Source organism: Mobula birostris, chromosome 1, assembly GCF_030028105.1.
Source record: "Mobula birostris isolate sMobBir1 chromosome 1, sMobBir1.hap1, whole genome shotgun sequence".
In the NCBI taxonomy this organism is placed as follows: Eukaryota; Metazoa; Chordata; class Chondrichthyes; order Myliobatiformes; family Myliobatidae; genus Mobula; species Mobula birostris.
This window is the reverse complement of record NC_092370.1, coordinates 176501673-176524330: the sequence shown is the minus strand read 5'-3', so window position 1 is coordinate 176524330 and position 22658 is coordinate 176501673. Positions and strand designations below refer to the sequence as shown.

General features: G+C 41.4%; 1 protein-coding gene across 7 annotated transcripts in view; it reads right to left on the bottom strand.

The window, feature by feature from the left end:
- The window catches only part of fsip1 (fibrous sheath interacting protein 1), a 415506-nt gene that overhangs the window by 216221 nt on the left and 176627 nt on the right, over positions 1-22658 (bottom strand). The window lies entirely within an intron of this gene.

Sequence of the window (22658 nt, the reverse complement as noted above, 5' to 3'; positions counted from 1 at the left end):
TACTAATTTGGGTTCTTAAAATCGAAAGTGTTTGCACAAAGTAATCTAGAAAGCAAAAGCATGAGATCATTTGGGTCTGATGCAAGGGATTGGAGGTACCAACCATACAAAATATGCCCCCATCTATATATGTTTATTTTTATGAGTGCAATTGTATAATTATGTGTGCATCAATGTGTACAAAATTAAATTAAGTATATTTTATACCTTGGAGTAAATAATTATTCCAGGTAATTTCAACATTCTTAATATAGAACACAGTGCAGTACAGCACTGTACAGGCTTTTTTTGCCCAAGTTGTTGTGCCAACTTTTTAACTTTATCCAAAATCAAACTAACCCTCCCCTCCTACATAGCTCTCCATTTTTCTTTCATTCATGTGCCTATCTAAGAGTCTCAAATGTTCCTAATGTATCTGCCTTTATATATGTCCTTTTATGTTTCAAATACTCATCACCTAGGCTACGTCCACACTACGCCAGTTAATTTTGAAAACGAAGCTTTTTCTCTTCGTTTTAACCCTCTGTCCATACTAAAACGGCGTTTTCATCCCCAGAAAACGGAGATTTTCAGAAACGGTCTCCAGAGTGAATAGATCTGAAAACGCCTAATATCCGTTGCAGTGTGTACAGGGTAACCGGAGCTTTTTAAAACCGCTGTCATGACGTGCCGGAATAGATGGTGGCAGTGCGGCATTTCATTGTTTTCATATTATTATTATTATTATTATTATTATTACTACTTTATTGTCGCCAAACAATTGATACTGGAGCGTACAATCATCACAGCGATATTTGATTCTGCGCTTCACATAACCGAACAATTTCAGAACAGACGGCAACGAGAATGAAGCCAGAAGAGTTAGGAATGTACTCACCAAATACTTTGACCCATAGCTTACTGAATAAATAAGTATATTCACTTTGCCCTGTTTTCTGTCCTTGCTTGTATGAAGGTGGTTTACTTATTTATGCAAGTACTTCTCTGACAAAAGATGTGTAACAGCCTAATGTAACATTGTATGGAAATACAAGATAACACTGATGCAGACATGTTTTATACACTTAACAAGGTGCTTTATTAATGCAACAGAGTTAGTCAGTTTTTCAATGTTCATCGTCAGCCGGGTCATACTGTCCGTGAACTCCCTGTCAGTTGCCTCCATACACTCCAATATTTGTTTCTTTTTAGTTTTAAGTCCTCCTGCGCGAGAGCCAAGAGCAATTCCTTTTAAGTTTTTCTACTCTGTAACTGGACAAACGCACACTAAATATACCGTTTCCTCTTCGCTTGTTTTCTGTGTGTCCTGCGCATGCCCAGTAGAGGAGGTTCGCCCAAATATCCATGTTAGTGTGGACAGAGATATTTTGAAAAACACTTAGTGTGCACACCTGTTGTTTTTACTCGAAACCGGCATTTTCAAAATTATCCGGCGTAGTGTGGACGTAGCCCTAGTGTGGATATGGAGCCACAAGCTATATTGATACCATTCACACCCTTTGATTAACATATATACTTGATTTGTCTCCAGACTTCTCAGTCTCTGAAAAGTGACCACTAGCTGAATATTCATCAGTATGCAGGTTCTTGACATATAGCACGCCCTCACTCAGTTATTCCAAATAAACCAAAATGGTTAAGTTCAGAGGTCAAAAACCAAAAGTATGGAAACTAGTGAAGGTAAAACATGCTTGACCTCACAACTTTTATTGGCCACATAAATTTTCATAAGCAAAGCAGCTGAAAAACTTTTGCACAGAAATTAATCTCTGCCACCTTCTCTTTTAAGTAAAGGTGATTTCACCATCAATGAAGTAATATTCCAAAAATTCCGATGCACCAATAAAGAAGGTCGATCTGTAATGTGATAGCAAAATACACAAAATTTATATTGAAGTAAATCCATTGAAATCTCAATCTGTGGATTGGCCACCAGTTGCTTTAATAGAATATAGTTTTGTTGGATTTGGTTTCTGTAGATGAAGTATAATTGCGAAGAGCGACCTGGCATAATATTTCCATCAAACACTTCTACCGCAGTATGCCAGCAACGAACACAAGAAGCTTACAGTCAGAAGTTGCAGCTTGCCAGATGAAATCTGAAATTAATGGGCAGTATGAGCACTTTTGGTGAATGAGCTTCATTGACACGTCAAATAGCAGCCAAAAATCAGCCACTATTTAGATTTATTTTCATGGAAATTTGATTGCAAGTATGTAACTCTTTATTGTTAGGAAGCACAATTTACACTTTATAACATTGGGAGGAATGAATTTGAATTATTTTATCAATAACCTGAAGAGCAACAATATGGTTAAAAATAACGTTGTCCAGTTCCAGGACAATGTAAGTGTCAACTAGCATCCATCCAAACTATTAGTTCAGGGGCAATAGAGCAGTGGGGTGGGAAGAGTGGAGAGGTGGAGACCATTGCTGCAATCTGGTTTGGGCAAATTGGGAATATGTTAGGGTGGGTGGGGGTGGCAGGACTGTTGGTGACTCAAACATACTGCAAGGAAAATTCTTCTTTCTCATAAAATCTGTACAATGGATTGAATGGTTGTAATACAAGTAAAGCTTTCCCTTTTAATTAATAGAAAAGAAGATCTTATTTGTTCTGATAAATTTTGCTTTAGGTGAGTGTCCACACCATCTGAAGGCCTTAGATGCATAAATTAATTTTACGTAAGATCAAAGTATGCATCGCACATAATTTGATTTGACAGGTATACAGTAACATTAGCCAGCAAAGTTTTTTCCCTTGACTCTGCTTCCTTTTAGGAATACTGTAAAGGCACTAATTTCCAGATCTAAATATGAACATTTACTTTAGTAATAGAATGTAAACAGAACCTTATGTTGCTAGGCTACACCTTCAGATCAGAGGATATTTATATGGGCAACCAGCAACTTCCTTAGGATTGAGATTTAATTTATTTTAAAACAATATCTATTTTGACTGAAAACACAAAGGTCCTAGGGTAGTTAGGACACTAAACTGGATAACATAGAACATAACTACAAAGAATTATACAATATATTCTGTAATTAAACTATTCAAAACCTAACATATCCATACAAATATTTATATAGCACACACATATAACCTCCTATCCGTCTTTATTACTGAAAAGGTAAATAAATGTAATACTGCCTAGTCTTGAAGTTTCCATTGCCATGTGACAAAATGCATAGCTTTCATTAACTCATACTTTTGTTCAGCTTGCTATCCACTCTGTGACTTGTCCACATGTTCTGCCCTTAGTCACTAATCTATTTGTAGCTCCTTACCAATATATTAAAATCCAAAATTATAAATACAAACCCAGAAATCCTATCACAATGTGACAGCATCTTATCAAAAACTTATCATACTTCAAGCACACATCTGGATTTTTGTACTGTGGACTCTGTGTAATGACATGCATATGCGTGTCTACTACTAGGCACATAAACACATGGAGCGCTCATTTTATCATGAAAAAATACCTGTGTATTCAGGATTCAGCACAGCTACCAGTCTTGCACAAGCCTGCTTTTACATTAGAGGGAATCTTACACTGTTAACAGCTGGGGAGTCTTTTTCCGGGTAGATTTTACTTTAGTTGTTATCTTCAGGGATCCCTACCTTCCTGCAACCTCCTCTCCAACACCCTCATTACCAATATCTTGAGATGCCCCCAACTGTCTCCCTTTCCTACATACTCAGTCATCACCCTGAACCACAATTAACCAATTCCTCCAGCACATCTGAACCTCCGCCATGATTCCCTTCTGCATGTATTCCCTTTTACATGCATCTACACCCACCATGATTCCCTTTTACATTCATTTGATTCCTTCCACTCTCCTCTCTAATTCCTCTTCCTCCATTTCGAATCTCTCCCACAAGCATTTTAATCCCATAACTTATTACCCTTCTGATTTCCTCTGCAAAGTGCTATTATTGGATGTATTTAAGTTGAAGTGGTCAGTCCTACCATACACAGTGACCTCACAACATTATCACACGCCCTTTTCTCAAAATTGTTTTAACTGAATATAATTTCTAGTCTATTAACTTCCTTTTAATTTTCCAAGGAATTTGACTTTGACCACTATTATATTTTGGTTTCAATATTTTCCATCAGACTTTTGAAAAGAAATTTAATTATTTTTCTTATTACTCATATTGTCATTGTTAAACAGCTTCATCATGTTTCAAGTTTTGAGAGAAAGTTAATATATATCAAAATGAACAATTGATCTCTATAAAAAGCTTCTCAGGCTCAGCACTACAAGTCATCATAAATTGCAGGTTTTTAAAACAGCAAAATCAGTGAAACAGCTCATTTTTAAAAAAGTACTATCATTCAGAAAATATTTGGGACCTGGGCATCATCAGTGAGATTGCAGATGCTAGAAGTCTGGAACACACAAAATTTTCAAAGAACTCAGCAGGTCAGGCAGCACCTATGGAAGGAAATGAACAGCTGATATTTTGGGCCAAGACTCTTCCTCAGACTTCAACTTTCTCCTCACCAGCAAGTTTATCCCTTTGGATACTGTTGGTGTGGATGACCTTTTAGAAGCCAGGTCAACGGCACCATGCTTTGTTCTGAGGCAAAGAACGGAAGGATGAAGTCAGGCAGAGTAATAGTAACAGGGAAATCAATAGTAAAAGGCATAGACAGACATTTCTTTGGTCAAATTTGAGACTCCAGGATGATGTATTGCCTCCCTACTGTCAGGGTTAATGGTATCTCGCAGAGGGTATAGGATGTCATGAGAGGTGAGGGTGAAAAGCCGGAAGCCCATGTAGATACTAATGACATAGGCAAGAGCAAAGATCAGGTCCCGCAAGGGATTTTAGAGAGCTAGTTAGAAAGTTAAAAAGCAGGACTTTCAGGGCTGTAATCTCAGGATTACAACCTATACCACATGCTAGAGAAATGAGAAACATAGAAAACCTACAGCACAATACAGGCCCTTCAGCCCACAAAGTTGAGCCGAACATGTCCTTACCTTAGAACTACCTAGGCTTACCCATAGCCCTCTATTTTTCTAAGCTCCATGTATCAATCCAGGAGTCTCTTAAAGGACCCTATCGTTTCCGCCTCCACCGCCGCCACTAGCAGCCCATTCCACACAATAGGTACATTGTGATAGGTACAACTAGAGAGCAGGCCATCCTAGACTGGGTATTGAGCAATGAGGAAGGGTTAATTAGCAGTCTTGTCGTAAGAGGCCCCTTGGGTAAGAGTGACCATAATATGGTGGAATTCTTCATTAAGATGGAGAGTGACATAGTTAATTCAGAAACAAAGGTTCTGAACTTAAAGAAGGGTAACTTTGGAGGTATGAGATGTGAATTAGCTAAGAGAGACTGGCAAATGATACTTAAAGGGTTGATGGTGGATATGCAATGGCAAGCATTTAAGGATTGCATGGATGAACTACAACAATTATTCATCCCAGTTTGGCAAAAGAATAAACCAGGGAAGGTAGTGCACCAGTGGCTGACAAGGGAAATTAGGGATAGTATCTATTCCAAAGAAGAAACATACAAATTAGCCAGAAAAAGCGGCTCACCTGAGGACTGGGAGAAATTCGGAGTCCAGCAGAGGAGGACAAAGGGCTTAATTAGGAAAGGGAAAAGAGATTATGAGAGAAAACTGGCAGGGAACATAAAAACTGACTGTAAAAGCTTTTATAGATATGTGAAAAGAAAAAAGATTGGTTAAGACAAATGTAGGTCCCCTGCAGACAGAAACAGGTGAATTGATTATGGGGAACAAGGACATGGCAGACCAATTGAATAACTACTTTGGTTCTGTCTTCACTAAGGAGGACATAAATAATCTTCCGGAAATAGTAGGGGACAGAGGGTCTAGTGAGATGGAGGAACTGAGGGAAATACATGTTAGTAGGGAAGTGGTGTTAGGTAAATTGAAGGGATTAAAGGCAGATAAATCCCCAGGGCCAGATGGTCTGCATCCCAGAGTGCTTAAGGAAGTAGCCCAAGAAATAGTGGATGCATTAGTGATAATTTTTCAAAACTCTTTAGATTCTGGACTAGTTCCTGAGGATTGGAGGATGGCTAATGTAACCCCACTTTTTAAAAAAGGAGGGAGAGAGAAACCGGGGAATTATAGACCGGTTAGCCTAACATCGGTGGTGGGGAAAATGCTAGAGTCAGTTATCAAAGATGTGATAACAGCACATTTGGAAAGCGGTGAAATCATCGGACAAAGTCAGCATGGATTTGTGAAAAGAAAATCATGTCTGATGAATCTCATAGAATTTTTTGAGGATGTAACTAGTAGAGTGGATAGGGGAGAACCAGTGGATGTGGTATATTTGGATTTTCAGAAGGCTTTTGACAAGGTCCCACACAGGAGATTAGTGTGCAAACTTAAAGCACACGGTATTGGGGGGATGGTATTGATGTGGATAGAGAATTAGTTGGCAGACAGGAAGCAAAGAGCGGGAATAAACGGAACCTTTTCAGAATGGCAGGCAGTGACTAGTGGAGTACCACAAGGCTCAGTGCTGGGACCCCAGTTGTTTACAATATATATTAATGTCTTAGACGAGGGAATTAAATGCAGCATCTCCAAGTTTGCGGATGACACAAAGCTGGGCGGCAGTGTTAGCTGTGAGGAGGATGGTAAAAGGATGCAGGGTGACTTGGATAGGTTGGCTGAGTGGGCAAATTCATGGCAGATACAATTTAATGTGGATAAATGAGAGGTTATCCACTTTGGTGGTAAAAACAGGAAAACAGATTATTATCGGAATGGTGGCCGATTAGGAAAAGGGGAGGTACAACGAAACCTGGGTGTCATTCTACACCAGTCATTGAAAGTGGGCATGAAGGTACAGCAGGCAGTGAAAAAGGCGAATGGTATGCTGGCATTCATAGCAAGAGGATTCGAGTACAGGAGCAGGGAGGTACTCTGCAGTTGTACAAGGCCTTGGTGAGACCACACCTGGAGCATTGTGTGTAGTTTTGGTACCCTAATCTGAGGAAGGACATTCTTGCCATAGAGGGAGTACAAAGAAGGTTCACCAGATTGATTCCCGGGATGGCAGGACTTTCATATGATGAAAGATTGGATCGGCTAGGCTTATACTCGTTGGAATTTAGAAGATTGAGGGGGGACTTTATTGAAACGTATAAAATCCTAAAGGGATTGGACAGGCTAGATGCAGGAAGATTGTTCCCGATGTTGGGGAAGTCCAGAACGAGGGATTTGTGGATAAAGGGGAAGCCTTATAGGACCGAGATTAGGAAAAACTTCTTCACACAGAAAGCGGAGAATCTGTGGAATTCTCTGCCACAGGAAACAGTTGAGGCCAGTTCATTGGCTATATTTAAGAGGGAGTTAGATATGGCCCTTGTGGCTAAAGGGATCGGGGGTATGGAGAGAAGGCAGGTACAGGGTTCTGAGTTGGATGATCAGCCATGATCATACTGAATGGCGGTGCAGGCTCGAAGGGCCAAATGGCCTACTCCTGCACCTATTTTCTATGTTTCTATGTTTCTATTGTGCAGTTGAATATGTGGCTAAAGAGCTGGTACAGGAGGGAAGGCTTCATTTTCAGAAATCACTAGGTTCTCTTCCAGGACATGGTTCCTGTACAAACAGGACAGTTTGCATCTGAATTGGAAGGGAATCAATATCTTCACTGGAAAATTTGTTAGTGCTACTTGGAAACAAGAGAAATTCCGCAGATGTTGCAAATCTAGGCAACACACACAAAATGCTGGAGGAACTCTGCAAGCCAGGCAACATCTATGGAAAAGTATACAGTTGACATTTCGGGTTAAGACACTTCAGTCGGACTTCTCAGGATGTTAATACAACTCAGGGTGGTTTAGAATGGCAGAGGGATGGGAAACACAAAATCAGGGCAACAGATAGTGGAGGTACATTACAAGAAAGATGGTATAACAAGTAAGGAAAGCAAGGGACAAACTAATAAACATGATGGGATTGATAGGCTGAAATGTGTTTATTTCAATGCCTGGAGTATTACACTGCAGATTAAAAAAACGATGAACTGAGAGCCTAGATCAGTATGTGGAATTACAATATTATTGCCTTTACAGAAATCTGGTTGCATGAGGGGTAGGACTGGCAGCTAAACATTTCTGGATTTCATTGTTCTTCATGTGATAAAAAGGGGGGGGGGGAAGGTAAAAGAGGTAGAGGGGTTGCACAACTTATAAGGGACAATGCCACATCAGTACTCAGAGGACACACTGGAGGGCTCATCTACAGAGGCAATTTCGAAATAAGAAAGGTGCAATTACACTGATGGGATTACACTATAGCTATTGAGAGACAGAGCAACAGAAATGCACAGATTATGGAAAAGTGCAGAAATACTAGGTTTGAAATAGTGGGAGATATTAACCTCCCCAGAGTTGATTGGAACATCCTTAGTATAAGAAGGTTAGATGGGGTGACATATTTTCAGTGCATCCAAGAGGAGTTCTTGAAGCTGTACATGATGAATCCAGCTATAGGAGAAGGCACACTGAACCTGACTTTGGGAAATGAACCAGGCCACATAACAAACCTGAGAGCTGGTGAACATTTTAGAAATACTGACCACAATTCATGTTTTAAGTAAGTAAGGATAAAATTGTATCTTGCGGGAAGGTACTAAACTGGGGAAGGGCAAGTTACCAGAAGGTAAGAGAGGAGCTAAGGGGCATTAAATAGGAGGAGCTGCTATTTGACAAGTCCATGTCTGGGAGATGTTTAAAGACCAGCTGATCAGAGTTCAGAATTGGCATGTTCTGCTAAGGAGTAGGGACAAGGATGCTAAGATAAAGAACTTCGGATGACTCAAGAAGTTCTAAAAGGAAGCATATATGTAAGGTGCTGTATAGGAAAACCTCAAGGCTCTTTATACTTGTATTAAGAAAAAGAGGATAACTGGGAAGATAGGTCCACTCAAGGATAAAAGAGGGAATTTCTAATTGGAGTCAGAGAAGTGACTGAAGTATTAAATAAGTGCTGATCAGTAGTGTTGGTATTTACTGCGAAGGATCTGGAGGATAGTGGGAACAGAATGGGGCATGCTAATGTGCTGGGACATTTTGAGATTAAGGAAAACGTAGTGCTGGGCCTTCCGAAAAGCATTAGAGTGCACAGGTCCCCAGGGTCTGATGGCATATATCCCAGAATATTGAAAGAAGTGAAGAGATTGCTGGTGCTCTAACAAAGATTTTTGTGTCCTCACTAGCAAATGACAAGATACCAGAAGATTGGAAAGTAACAAATGTGTGCCTTTATTCAAAAAAGGAAATAGGAATAATCCAGGTAACTATAGACCATTGAGCCTCTCTTTTCTGGTAGAGAAGATACTGAGGGTTTCAAAGGTTTCAAAAGTTTCAAAGATACATTTAATGTCAGAGAAATGTATACAGTATACATCCTGAAAATGCTTTTTCTTTGCAACCATCCATGAAAACAGAGGAGTGCCCCGAAGAATGAATGTCAATTAAATGCTAGAACCCCAAAGCCCCCGCAGCTCCCCTTCTCATGTGTTAGCAGCATCAAAGCAACGATCCTCCCTCCCCCACCAGCAAAAAAAAGCATCAGTGCCCCCCACCAAGCACTCAAGCATGCAGCAAAGCATCAGGGTGGGATTTATGTGAATTTGGAAAGGTATGTCCTGCTTAGCAACAGTCAACATGGCTTTGTACAGGGTAGGTCATGCATTACAAACTTAATCAAGTTTTTTTAAGGAGGTGACAAAGGAGCCCAATGATGGTAAGGCAATGGATGTAATCTACTAGAAGTTTAGTAAAGCATTTGATAAGGTCCTTCACAATAGATTGATTTAGAAGATAAAGATGTATGGAATCCAGAGTGAATTGCAAGTTTGGATTCACGACTTTTTGCATGCCCATAGAGCATTGGGTTGGAAGGGTTAGAGGTGGGCCAGCTGGTGGTGCAATGACATCGGTGCCAGACCCAGGAGCGGAGGTTCCCAAGTTCAAAACCAGTCGGGTCTGCTCCCCAGTACGTTTTCTATCCATGCCAGGTTGAGTGTCGAGATCGTAACTCGACCTCATAAAATAAAGGGAAAATGCTGCGAAAATGTCTGTGTAGGGAGTGGTGCGCCACACGGTCTCGCTCTCTCTCGTTCCGCACCTTGTAAAAAAGCCATGAAAAAGACATCATCACGGACGCATGCACGCACACGCACAGACTTGCACACACGCAGGCACACGCAAAAAAAAAGGGTTAGAGGTCCAAGATCAGTGGTGTTCCACAATGATTGGTGCTGGGACCTCTCTATTGTTGGCAAGTTTGCAGATGACACCAAGATTGGTGGACGTAGCTAGTGTAAAGTACTATCAAAGAATACAGTAGAATAATGATCAATTACAGATATGGGCAGAGAAGTGGCAGATAGTTTAATTTGGGCAAGTGTGAAGTGTTTGCTCTTTGGGAGGTCAAATGAAAGGAAAAAGTGTACAGTTAATGGTAGACCCCTTAATAGCAATGAGGTAGAGAGGATCTTGGCGTCCAGGTCCATAGTTCACTGAAAGTAGCTATGCAACTGGATAAGGTGATAAAGAAAGTGCACGGCATGTCTGCCTTCAATGGTAAGGATGTTGAGTAAGGAAGTCACGCTGCAGTTATATAAAACTTTAGTCAGACTGCACTTGGAGTATTCTGTGCAATATTATAAGATAGATGCTGTCTGGTCATTACAAGACACTTTATAAATGCAATTATTACTTGACACTTATCAACCAAAGTCTGGATATTGCCAAATTCTTGCCTCATGCAGGGGTAAACCGGTAAACTTCCAGGACAGTTGTAAGTGAAAATGAAAGTTATAAAATCATCAGCATTTTTGACCTCATGATCATTGATGAACCAGCTAAAGATGGGTTTAGGACTACGCCATGAAACCCACAGCAGTAATATCCTGGGTCTAGGATTATTGACCTCCAACAACCAGAAACATCCACTTTGGTGCAAGACATGAGCCCAACCACTGGAGTATTTTCTCTAGATACCAGCCAATTTCACCTTTATCTGGGCTTCCTGATGCCACATTTGCTCAGATGTCAAGGCCAATCACTCTTATAAGATCACACTTTTGATCAATATTTAAACCAAAGATGTAACAAGGCCTGGAAATGAATGACACTGGCAAAACCCAATCTGGAGAGTAGATTATTGATGAGTAAGTATCGATAACAGCTGTAATCATTCTGTTGAGATTGAGGCTAACAGACAAGGCTGAAGGTGCTTAGATTGGATGTTTCTTGTTTTTTTGTGAATTGGACATTGGGTGACAACTTTTCATCTTGTCAGGTAAATTCCAGCATTCTAATTGCACTGGTTCCAGAGCATGGATGTTCTGCACTGTTGTCAAGTTGTTGTGTAATCCCATATTCTTTGCCATAACCCATGTTCATAGCCATTTCTTAATATCACATGGAATGAATCAAGTTAGTTTTATACTGACTTTGATAATGATGGGATCTCAGGGAGAAGTTAAATTGCCAGATCACTAAGACTGGGTACTGGGAAGAAAACATATTTAGTAAGTTAATTGGTCTAGTAGTGGTAGCCAGTCCCTACAATCTTGCATTTGGCCTTCTGCAAATTGTTTAAATCCTACACTTTGGAAAGCTATTGATGTTAAAGTTCATTTGTGGGTACATTGAAAAGAGTTATAAAATGAGAAAACATTAAAGAAGTTATTTAATGTTAACTGTGCTAGTGTAGGAATTATAACATTTGGTACCAAACTGACAAACTAAATTATGCAAAACCCATTACCAATTCCATTGTACAATTGTTTTGCATTATGTTCAGTTCTGTGTAGGATGTAACAGTGCAAATGACACCTCTCACAGTATGGTCTTGACCTGAGTATAGAATCTAGAATAATTAATTCATGTTATTATTGCCAGTGTGGACCCCAAATAAAATTAAAGTGGGTCCCAAACTCATGAGAAGGAAAACCCTTTTCCATCAGCCAGTCACCCCAAGACTGCTCCTTTGTGTATACCAGGGTGTTTGAAACTTAGTTTTTATGATTTCCATGAGGTAATCTTCTAAAGCAGGTGTTCTCAACCTGGGGTTCACGGATCCCTTGCTTAATGGTATTGGTCCATGGCATAAAAAAGGTTGGGAATGCCTGCTCTAAAGTCATTTCCATTAATCTCTCCTGAAAGTAAGTTGCCTTCTGAGGGCAGCAAAGGAATATTACACAAGCACAATTAGATTAGTCATATGTTGCAATATGGCATAATTCCATTCATGTATTTTCACAAAACTGTTGTTTTATGTTTGCTTATATGTCTGCATTGTGAATGAGGAGGAACTAATTGCTGATAATTGTCAAAAAGAAAAATAGCACAATGCTACTGGTAATTGAGCAGTTGGGGTGGAGTTTGCATACAACAAAGACAGAAAGGGATTGTATGGAATATTACTACCAGTCTTTCTCTTCCTCACATTTTATTTCCTGAACTTCTCAGTTTATAGATCGGGGTTCCCAACCTGGTCTCCATGGATCCCAATGGAAAGGCTCCATAGCATTAAAATGGCTGGGAACCCTACAGATAGCAGCAAAAGTCCATATTAAGTAGCAGAATGCACATACTAACATATGTCTTGAGATTCAGACGTGCAAGTTTAGAACAGTCCAGGCAGTGAAGTTGTTTCTTCAGTACATCATCTATTATAATTCTTGTCCCAGCACGTCTCATATTACGTGCATATTGGAAATAAGAGCAATGTTGTCAGCACTATAAAACCTTGTTGCTTAATAATTATCCATGGTTTGCTGCTTGGTCAAAAAGAGTAACTGATACAATGGACTGTTGCAGAACGAAATTGACTGCTCCCAGGACATCTTGGCTTTGATCTTCCTGATGCTCTTCCACCACTCAAATACCCAGCGGGATGCTGAGTGAATTGCTTCTGGTCTTAATAAATGACAGAGCTAATATGTTGAGCCTACAAATCATTGTGCATGCAATCAATAGCACTCTGGCAAAGGCAACCGTGTAAACTTTGTAAATCTTAGTGCTCATTTGTGTTTCATCTTATCAAGAAGCATAGAAAATAAATTATCCATTTTTTGTACACAACATAATGACATCCAGAACTTCAAACACTTGCCCAGAGAGAGCAAGATGCATAAAATCATCACTGCAGTCACCTTAGCAGCCTATGGTAATCCAGCTGTTAACACTGCACAATTTGTGGCTGCTATGTGGCAGATTGCAGTGAAGATATTCTTTACTGAAGTACTATCAGTTTAAACATTGATCGTCACCTAAGTTCCAAAAGCAAAATTATTTTAGAGAGGTTATTACGTACCCCGTAACTGGGTTGCCAAACCAGCAGAAATGGAACACTCGTTGGAGTCTGAATTACTAGGAACTAATAAAGTTTTATTAAAGACATAAGTAATACAGTACTCTAATCGTAAGGATATCAATGTAACTGGTTAGCAATGATAATACACACATATACACAGAACTAGGGTAATAGGAATCAACCAAGCTCTATCGCAGTCTAGGGGTAAAATGATCAGTCTTAAGTGAAGCAGAGTTCAGTTCAGTTCGCAGTAATCACTGTTGTTGTACTGTTGGAGAGAGAGAGAGAGAGATGCAATTTGGTTCAGGCAGACCTTTGATGTCTTCGCAGTTGGTTTCGGGCAGACCCTTTTATGTCTTCTAATCCCCGCTGTGGTCACCGACTGTGACCCCTCCGTTCCGGATACAATTGTTCTTCCGCGGTGAACCTGGCACGCAGGCAAGGGCGGACACACACCCCAGGTTCCCACCGATCGTACTTTTACACCCTGTGAGCCTCTGGTCGGTTCCCGCGAACCAGACCTCCAAACTCCCACCACTTCTGGGGGTACACTGCTCTTTCCAGGGTCTCGTGGTGTGTTGTGTGCCTTAGCAAACCTGCTCTTTTTATCCCCCTGCTGGGGTATCACCTGTCCATCAAACTTCAAACAGTTCAGGTTCAAAGCAACCGGTCTGTCAATATTCTGAATTGTGTTTCTTTTCCGTTAAACCCTCCCTTCTCTCTTATTAGCATTTTGAATATTTCTCCATTGTCTTTCTTATCTCTCTCATTAGCATCAATCATCCGATAGCTTTGCTTGGCGTCACAAGGTATATTGCACAAATCAAAAGAATGGTTAAAGGGGAACCTTAAGATACACAATGAACTAAAGCAGGCAAAGAAATTATGGATGGAATTGAAGCTGAAGATATGACTACTGACAGTAAAGTATCAAAAAGTATGGAGGCTCAAAAGGTAGAATAAAATGAGAAGGCAGAAAAGGATTACAGAGACAAGATGGAATTTAGCCATTTAATTACAATGAAGCCACTATAAATTGGCATGTATATTAATGATAAGTAAATAGAACTCAGAGAAAGTGAAAATAAAGAGTCTTGATTGAACTCTATTTCACAGTGGATTAAGACCAAAACTCAACTCATTTTTAATTACGAAATTGCATTTGATTTAGCCTTAGAGACTGACCGACTATGGATGTGATGAGTTTATTGATTAAGGCTGGAAGTTACGGTAAGCTTTATGACAGAAGACAATGACTTTAGATATCTTACTTGGAAGAATTCCATAGTCAGAAATAGAAAAAAAATAGCAATTTAACAGTATAGGGAGGCCAAGAGGAACTGTGGTTTTATTGAACTAGAAGCTTTCAAAATGGTGACATTTTCTGTTCAAATAACGTCACCAAAGATAAGAAATACTTTCCAGCTGACTGAACATTGCAGAAGTAGGAAGAGATGAGAACTTACAGTAGACTAGATAAACAAGAACAGAGCTTCTAAGTCTGAAACCTGAATATTTTCAAACTAGACATCCATTAACATATGCTTCAAGATATATTACCCAGGATTGTCAACCTATGTGCAACCTTCTCATGCATTCAGAGGGAATGAATGGCTTACAGAATTGGAAGGCTGTGAGGAATTAGTGCTAAAGCGGGGGCTGTTCATTGAATAACAATGCTTATCGTGAAGACAATGTAGCATCATTAGATACGCTCAGGCTAGAGGAGCAACACCTCATATTCCATCTAGGTAGTCTACAACCTGATGGCATTAAAATCAATTTCTTCAACTTCTGTACGAGGAAATCTGCAGATGCTGGAATTTCAAGCAACACACACAGAAGTTGCTGGTGAACGCAGGAGGCCAGGCAGCATCTCTAGGAAGAGGTACAGTCGATGTTTCGGGCCGAGACCCTTCGTCAGAACTAACTGAAAGAAGCGCTAGTAAGATATTTGAAAGTGGGAGGGGGAGGGGGAGATCCTAAATGATAGGAGAAGACAGGAGGGAATTCCCATTCTGATATGTCTATCCACGGCCTCCTCTACTGTAAAGATGAAGCCACACTCAGGTTGGAGGAACAACACCTTATATTCCGTCTGGGTAGCCTCCAACCTGATGGCATGAACATTGACTTCTCTAACTTCCGTTAGTGCCCCACCGCCCCCTTGTACCCCATCCGTTATTAATTTATTTGTATACACACATTCTTTCTCTCTCTCTCCTTTTTCTCCCTCTGTCCCTCTCACTATACCCCTTGCCCATCCTCTGGGCTCCCCCCCCCCTTCTTTTCTTTCTCCCTAGGCCTCCCGTACCATGATCCTCTCATATCTCTTTTGCCAATCAACTGTCCAGCTCTTGGCTCCATCCTTCCCCCTCCCGTCTTCTCCTATCATTTCAGATCTCCCCCTCCCCCTCCCACTTTCAAATCTCTTACTATCTCTTCTTTCAGTTAGTCCTGACAAAGGGTCTCGGCCCAAAACGTCAACTGTACCTCTTCCTAGAGATGCTGCCTGGCCTGCTGCGTTCACCAACAACTTTTATGTGTGTTTCTTCAACTTCTGGTAATTTTTTCTCCTCCCCTTTTCTCTTCTTCATTTCCCCACTCTGCCTCCTGCCTCTTCCTCTCACCTGCCTATCACAAATGATATAAGTAGAATGTGGATCATAAATTTATCATTTATTAGTCACATTTTGTTCTGTTGTTTAAAAACTGTACAGCAGCCCAGCCTTTACTGTAATAAAACATTTGTTAATTCATGTCATGAAATAATCGGCACAGAAAATCAGAACTGATAAGCAACTAATATCCATGACACTAAAACAGTTTTACAAATGCAGATTACTTTTTCCTATGCAAAGAATTAATGGGAATAGATTTCCAGTAAAAACTCCATGGAAATAACTCAGAAAATGTGTAGCTTGGGTGGTTGATGGCTGGGCTAAATTGTTCTCCAGTCTTATCTATCCATTTGCAAATGTTTCATCACGATACAAGGAGACATCGCCAGTGCACTGTTCATTTGTGGTATGTCCTCTGAATGCTTGGACCTTACGTACTTCTCAATCATCCGATGGTGGTCATCATTATGGAAAGTCAATTGTGACATAGAGGGGAGGCCTCTTTGCTGATTGGTTGCATAGTGAACTCTGTGCGTTGTGGTCCGGAATTTTGCCCACATTGGCTTATAAATAGGATGGAAGTCTACATGGGCTGTGTACAGAATAGTCTGCAGAAAACTACATTTCTAGGAATTCTCTTGCATACCGTATGTTTGCTTGCACCATGACTTTCACTGATGCCCAGTCGAATTTGTGCCCCTCTCGATCTTCCGCTAACAATTCTGTAATCAGTGATAAGACCCCCTCACTATGTCACGATTGAGTTTCTGATTGATAAGTATATAAAGGCCAAGCATTCAGAGGACACGCCACAAATAAACAGCGAACTGATGATACCTCCTTCTATGGTGGCGAAGTGTTTGCAAGTGGATTGCCAAGTTCAGAGAACAACTCAACCTAACCAAAGACTCCATATTATCGATTTAGTAGAATTGTCAATAACTACACACATCTTTGAATTTTAGGAATGGCAAAAAGAGACTAGAACAGGCAAAGGTAGAAGTTATCCTCAAAGGTAACAACGCAACAGGATAGAAATGTGCCAATGAAAATTTGCATAAGAATGATATTGGCATTTGCTCTCCTCTAGAGTAATGAAGTAAATACAAACTCAAAGCAAAGTTATGCCTGTTAAGACTTCAGTAACATAAAATTGTGTCGCAATAAATTAGGTTAACTGATTCAGTATGCTGCTGAAGGCTAGATCTGTGTCATTCAAGTCTGGTGACCCAGGCCTGTACCAGAAAACCAGGTATGATTTGTGGAGACGAGGAAATCTGCAGATGCTGGAAATTCAAGCAACACACATAAAATGCTCGTGGAATGCAGCAGGCCAGGCAGCATCTATAGGAAAAAGTTCAGGCGACGTTTCGGGCCGAGACTCTTCATCAGGACTAACTGAAAGAAGAGATAGTAAGAGATTTAAAAGTGGGAGGGTGAGGGGAGATCCAAAATGATAGGAGAAGACAGGAGGGGGAGGGATGAAGCTAAGAGCTGGAAAGTTGATAAGTTGATTGGCAAAAGGCTGGAGAAGGGAGAGGATCATGGGATAGGAGGCCTAGGGAAAAAGAGAAGGGGAGGGGGGCACCAGAGGAAGATGGAGAGCAGGTAAGGAGTTATTGTGAGAGGGACAGAGAGAAAAAAAAGAGAGAGAAAAAAGAAAAATCTAATTAATTAATTAATAAGGGATGGGATAAGAAGGGGAGGAGGGGCATTAACGGAAGTTTGAGAAGTCAATGTTCATGCCATCAGGTTGAAGGCTACCCAGATGGAATATAAGGTGTTGTTCCTCCAACCTGAGTGTGGCTTCATCTTGACAGTAGAGGAGGCCATGGATGGACATATCAGAATGGGAATGGGACATGGAATTAAAATGTGTTGCCACTGGGAGATCCTGCTTTCTCTGGCGGACAGAGTGTAGGTGTTCAGCGAAACAGTCTCCCAGTCTGCGTCCGGTCTCGCCAATATATAGAAGGCCGCACTGAGAGCACCAGATGCAGTATATCACACCAGCCGACTCACAGGTAAAGTGTCGCCTCACCTGGAAGGACTGTCTGGGGCCCTGAATGGTGGTGAGGGAGGAAGTGTAAGGGCATGTATAGCACTTGTTCCGCTTACAAGGATAAGTGCCAGGAGGGAGATCATGGGAAGGGGATGGGGGGGACGAATGGACAAGGGAGTCGTGTAAGAAGCAATCCCTCCGGAAAGCAGAAAGGGGGGGGAGGAAAAGATATGCTTGGTGGTGGGATCCCGTTGGAGGTGGAGGAAGTTATGGAAAATTATATGTTGGGCCTGGAGGCTGGTATCCAGCCTTATCAATCAACTTATGAACTTTCCAGCTCTTGGCTTCATCCATCCCCCTCCTGTCTTCTCCTATCATTTCGGATCTCCCCCTCCCCCTCCCACTTTCAAATCTCTTACTAGCTCTTCTTTCAGTTAGTCCTGACGAAGGGTCTCGGCCCGAAACATCACCTGTCCTTCTTCCTATAGATGCTGCCTGGCCTGCTGCGTTCCACCAGCATTTTGTGTGTGTTGCTATGATTTGTGGAGGGCTATTTCAAGGCCGAAGAGACAATTTCAAATGAGGTTGGAGGCAACATTGGATGCACGGCAACTCTGGCAGGGTTTATAAGACATTACTTCCTACAAAGTGAAACCCAATTGCATGAATGGCAGTGATGCTTCACTACCAGATGAACTCAATACCTTCTATGCCTGCTTTGAAAGGGAGAACACAACTACAGCTGAGAAGATCCTGCTGCACCTGATGACCCTGTGATCTCTGTCTTAGAGGCTGATGTTAGGCTGTCTTTAAAGACAGTGACCCTCAGAAGGCAGAAGGTCCTGATAATGTACCTGGTAAGGTTCTGAAAACCTGTGCCAACCAACTAGTGGGAGTACTCAAGGATATTTTCAACCTCTCCCTGCTATGGGTGGAAGTTCCCACTTGCTTCAAAAAGGCAATAATTATGCCAGTGCCCAAGAAGAATAATGTAAGCTGCTTTAATGACTGTCGCCCAGTAGCACTCATGTCGAACAGTGATGAAATGCTTTTAGAGATTGGTCATGATTAGACTGAACTCTTGCCTCAGCAAGGATCTGGACCCATTACAATTTGCCTATCGCCACAATAGGTCAACGGCAGACACAATGTCAGTGGCTCTCCACACGGCTTTGGACCACCTGGACAACACAAACACCTATGTCAGGATGCTGTTCTTCTACTATAGCTCAGCATTTAATACCATCATTCCCATTATCCTGATTGAGAAGTTAGAGAACCTGGGCCTCTGTACCTCCCTCTGCAAATGGATCCTCGACTTCCTAACTGGAAGACCACAATCTGTGCGGATTGGTGATTATGATGGGGAAGAAATGGGGAAAGCGCTCTGTGAAGTTATCGTAGATGGACATTCCTGGCATTGCCATATCAACTAGTTGTGGTCACGTGCTCCCAAAGTCACCAACGAGTCATTGAACAGATTGTCAAATAAGAGATGGAACTTCATCTCCTCCTGGAAGGGATTAATTTACCCCGCCTGAACCAACCACTAGTGGTAACACAACCACAAGTAACATCACAAAGAGAACATGACAGCCTGTGACCATGAAGGTGGAATGATAGCCAGTGCAAGCCGGTTGTTCCAATCCAAGTGAACACCCTGCCCAAATCCTCCAGGTAATCATCTCCAAGAGGGAGGTGTTACAGTGAGCTGAAAGCAACAAACACCTATTGGTAGGCTCCCAACCAATCCCAGACTAACTTCTCTAATTGGTTGTATTTCCTGACAATGTCGCGAATGTTCTTTGTGATCTCTAACTAGTCATGCTCCGGTTGCACTGTTGAATTTTGACAGCTTGGTTTGCTGAATAAAGATTTATTCTATGTTCCTGTTTTGTTATATCTCCAGGCTCAGGGTCTCATCAGTAATTACAGGCAAGCAAACACAACACCATGAGACTTCATAAGGTTTAGAGTAAATGTTAAAGACTTTCAGGATTACTCTCCCTACCTGTATTGCACTCTATTTTCATTAGTGCTAAACATATTCTGCTAGTGGCTCAGGATGAGTCTACGGATTAAGATGGATGAGTCTAGTATATTGTCTGTAAGATGTGAGTTCTATGCATGTGACAACAGTCTCCAGAAATGTGAATAGAGGTATCTACAAGGTCATCTGGACAGGGAATGACATTGATTTAATGGAATTCAGTGGCTTGGTGAAACCTGGTTATTGGTTTGATTTTACCCTTTCTTTGTTTTAGAATAGTGATGGTGATTTGAGCAGGTGATTCACTAGGTTATTTCAGAGGGTAGTTAAGAATCAGTCACTGTGAACGTTCAGCCACATAATGTCTAATCTATTTAAGGATGACAGATTTTATTTCCTGATGGACATTAGCAAACATCTATCGACATCTTTCATAAACCTACCAATTCCCACGACTATCTTGACTATACATCTTCCCATCCTGTCTTCTGTAAAAATGCTATTCTCTTTTCTCTGTTCCTTCATCTCTGCCACATCTGTTCCTAGGATGAGGCTTTTCTTTCCAGGACATCAGAGACGTCCTCCTTCTTAAAAAAAAAGGAGTTTCCATCCCTCCATCACTGATGCTGCTTTCACCTGCATCTCCTCCATTTCCCAGACATCCACACTCAGCCCATCTTCCCACCACCTTAACAGGGATAGACTTCCTCTTTTCCTAACCTAATACCTATGACCTTTCGCATCCAACACTTCTTTCTCCGCAGCTTCCATCAAAGTTCCATCAACTAACACCAAGCATATCTCTACCTCCCATTTTCCGCTTTCCGCAGGGATCGAGCCTTCCCTTGTCCCCCTTGTCTATTCATCCCTCCCAACTAATCTCCCTGCTGGCACTTAACCCTGCAAGTGGCCAAAGTTCTATACCTGCCCATTCATCTCCTCTGTCACCTTCACTGAGAGTCCTAAACAGTCCTTACAGGCGAGGCAACACTTAACCTACAAATCTGTTGGGCTTGTCTATTGTATCTGGTGTTCCCCATGCGGAATCCTCTACATTGGTGAGGTCTGTCATAAATTGGAGGATTGCTTTGTCGAGCACCTCCACACCATCCACCAAAGCGGTACTCCCTGATGGCCAGCCATTTTAATAACTATTCCCATTCCCGTTCCCGTTCCGACATGTCGGTCCACGGCATTCTCATGCCATGACAAGGCCACTCTCAGGGCAGAGAGGCAATACTTCATTTTCCATCTGGGTAGCCTCCAACCTGATGGTATGAACATTGATTTCTCCTTCCGGTTAAAAAAAAACCCTCCCCTTCCCTCTTCCTCTATTCCCCACTCTGGCCTCTTACCTCTTCTAACCTACCTATTACCTCCTCTGGTGCCTCTCCTTCTTCTCTTTCTCCCATGGTCCATTCTCCTCTCCTATCGGATTAATTCCTCTTTAGCCCTTTACCTTTCCCACCCACCTGGCTTTACCTATCACCTTCTAGCTAACTCTCCTTCACCTCCCCCCATCTTTTTATTCTGGTGCCTCCCCGCTTCCTTTCCAGTCCTGAAGAAGGGTCTCTGCCTGAAACGTTAACCTTAAATGCTTCCTGACCTGCTGAGTTCCTCCAGCATTTTGTGTGCATCACTTTAATAGCTTAATGGTCGCCATTACTGAGAATAATTGGCATCACCAATAACCTATCCTAGTCTACTCACATCGACATCATGGCCAAGAAAGTTGATGCATCCTATCCAGATCCTTAACCTCAACAACCAAGCAGAGACAGGCTGCATCACTGTCTGGTATGTGGGGGGGGGGGGCTACTGCACAGGACCAAAAGAAGCTGCAGAGGATTGTAAATCTAGTCGGCTGCATCTTAGGTTCTAGCCTACAAAGTATCCAGGGCATCTTCAAGGAGCGGTGTCTCAGAAAGGTAGCATCCATTATTAAGGACCTCCAGCACCCAGGGCATGTCCTTTTCTCACTGGTACCATCAAGTAGGAGGTACAGAAGCCTGAAGGCACACACTCAGAAATTCAGGAACAGCTTCTTCCTCTCTGCCATCCAATTCCTAAATGGACATTGAACCTTTGAGCACTACCTCACTTTTTTAATATATATTATTTGTTTTTTTGCACAATTTTTAATCCATTCAATATACATATACCGTAATTGATTTACTTATTTATTATAATTATTTTATTTTGCTTTTTTTACTTCTATATTATGTATTGCATTGGACTGCTGCTGCTAAGTTAACAAATTTCACGACACATGCCAGTGATTATAAACTTGATTCTGGTTCTGACTCGGATTCGGATTTGTGGGCACAGCTCGACACATCTTGGATATCGGCCTTCCTTCCATGACGTCTGTCTACCCTTCTCACTTCCTTGATAAAATAGTCAATATAATTCAAGATCTCAGTTCCCTGGACATCCTCTTTTCTCCCCCATCCAACTGGGCGGAAGATACAAAAGACTAAAGCACGTATCACCAGCCTGAGGACAGCTTCTATCCCACTGTCATAAAACTATTGAACACCCCACTAGTATGATAAGAATGGATTCTTTACTTGCAATAAATAAATGATCCATACAGTCCCAGGTCTCTTCTTCATATTTTCCCCCTGGCTCTGCAGCTTCTTATCTCTTGCATGTTTATCAATTCCCATGTGCTCTTTACCTACATTAA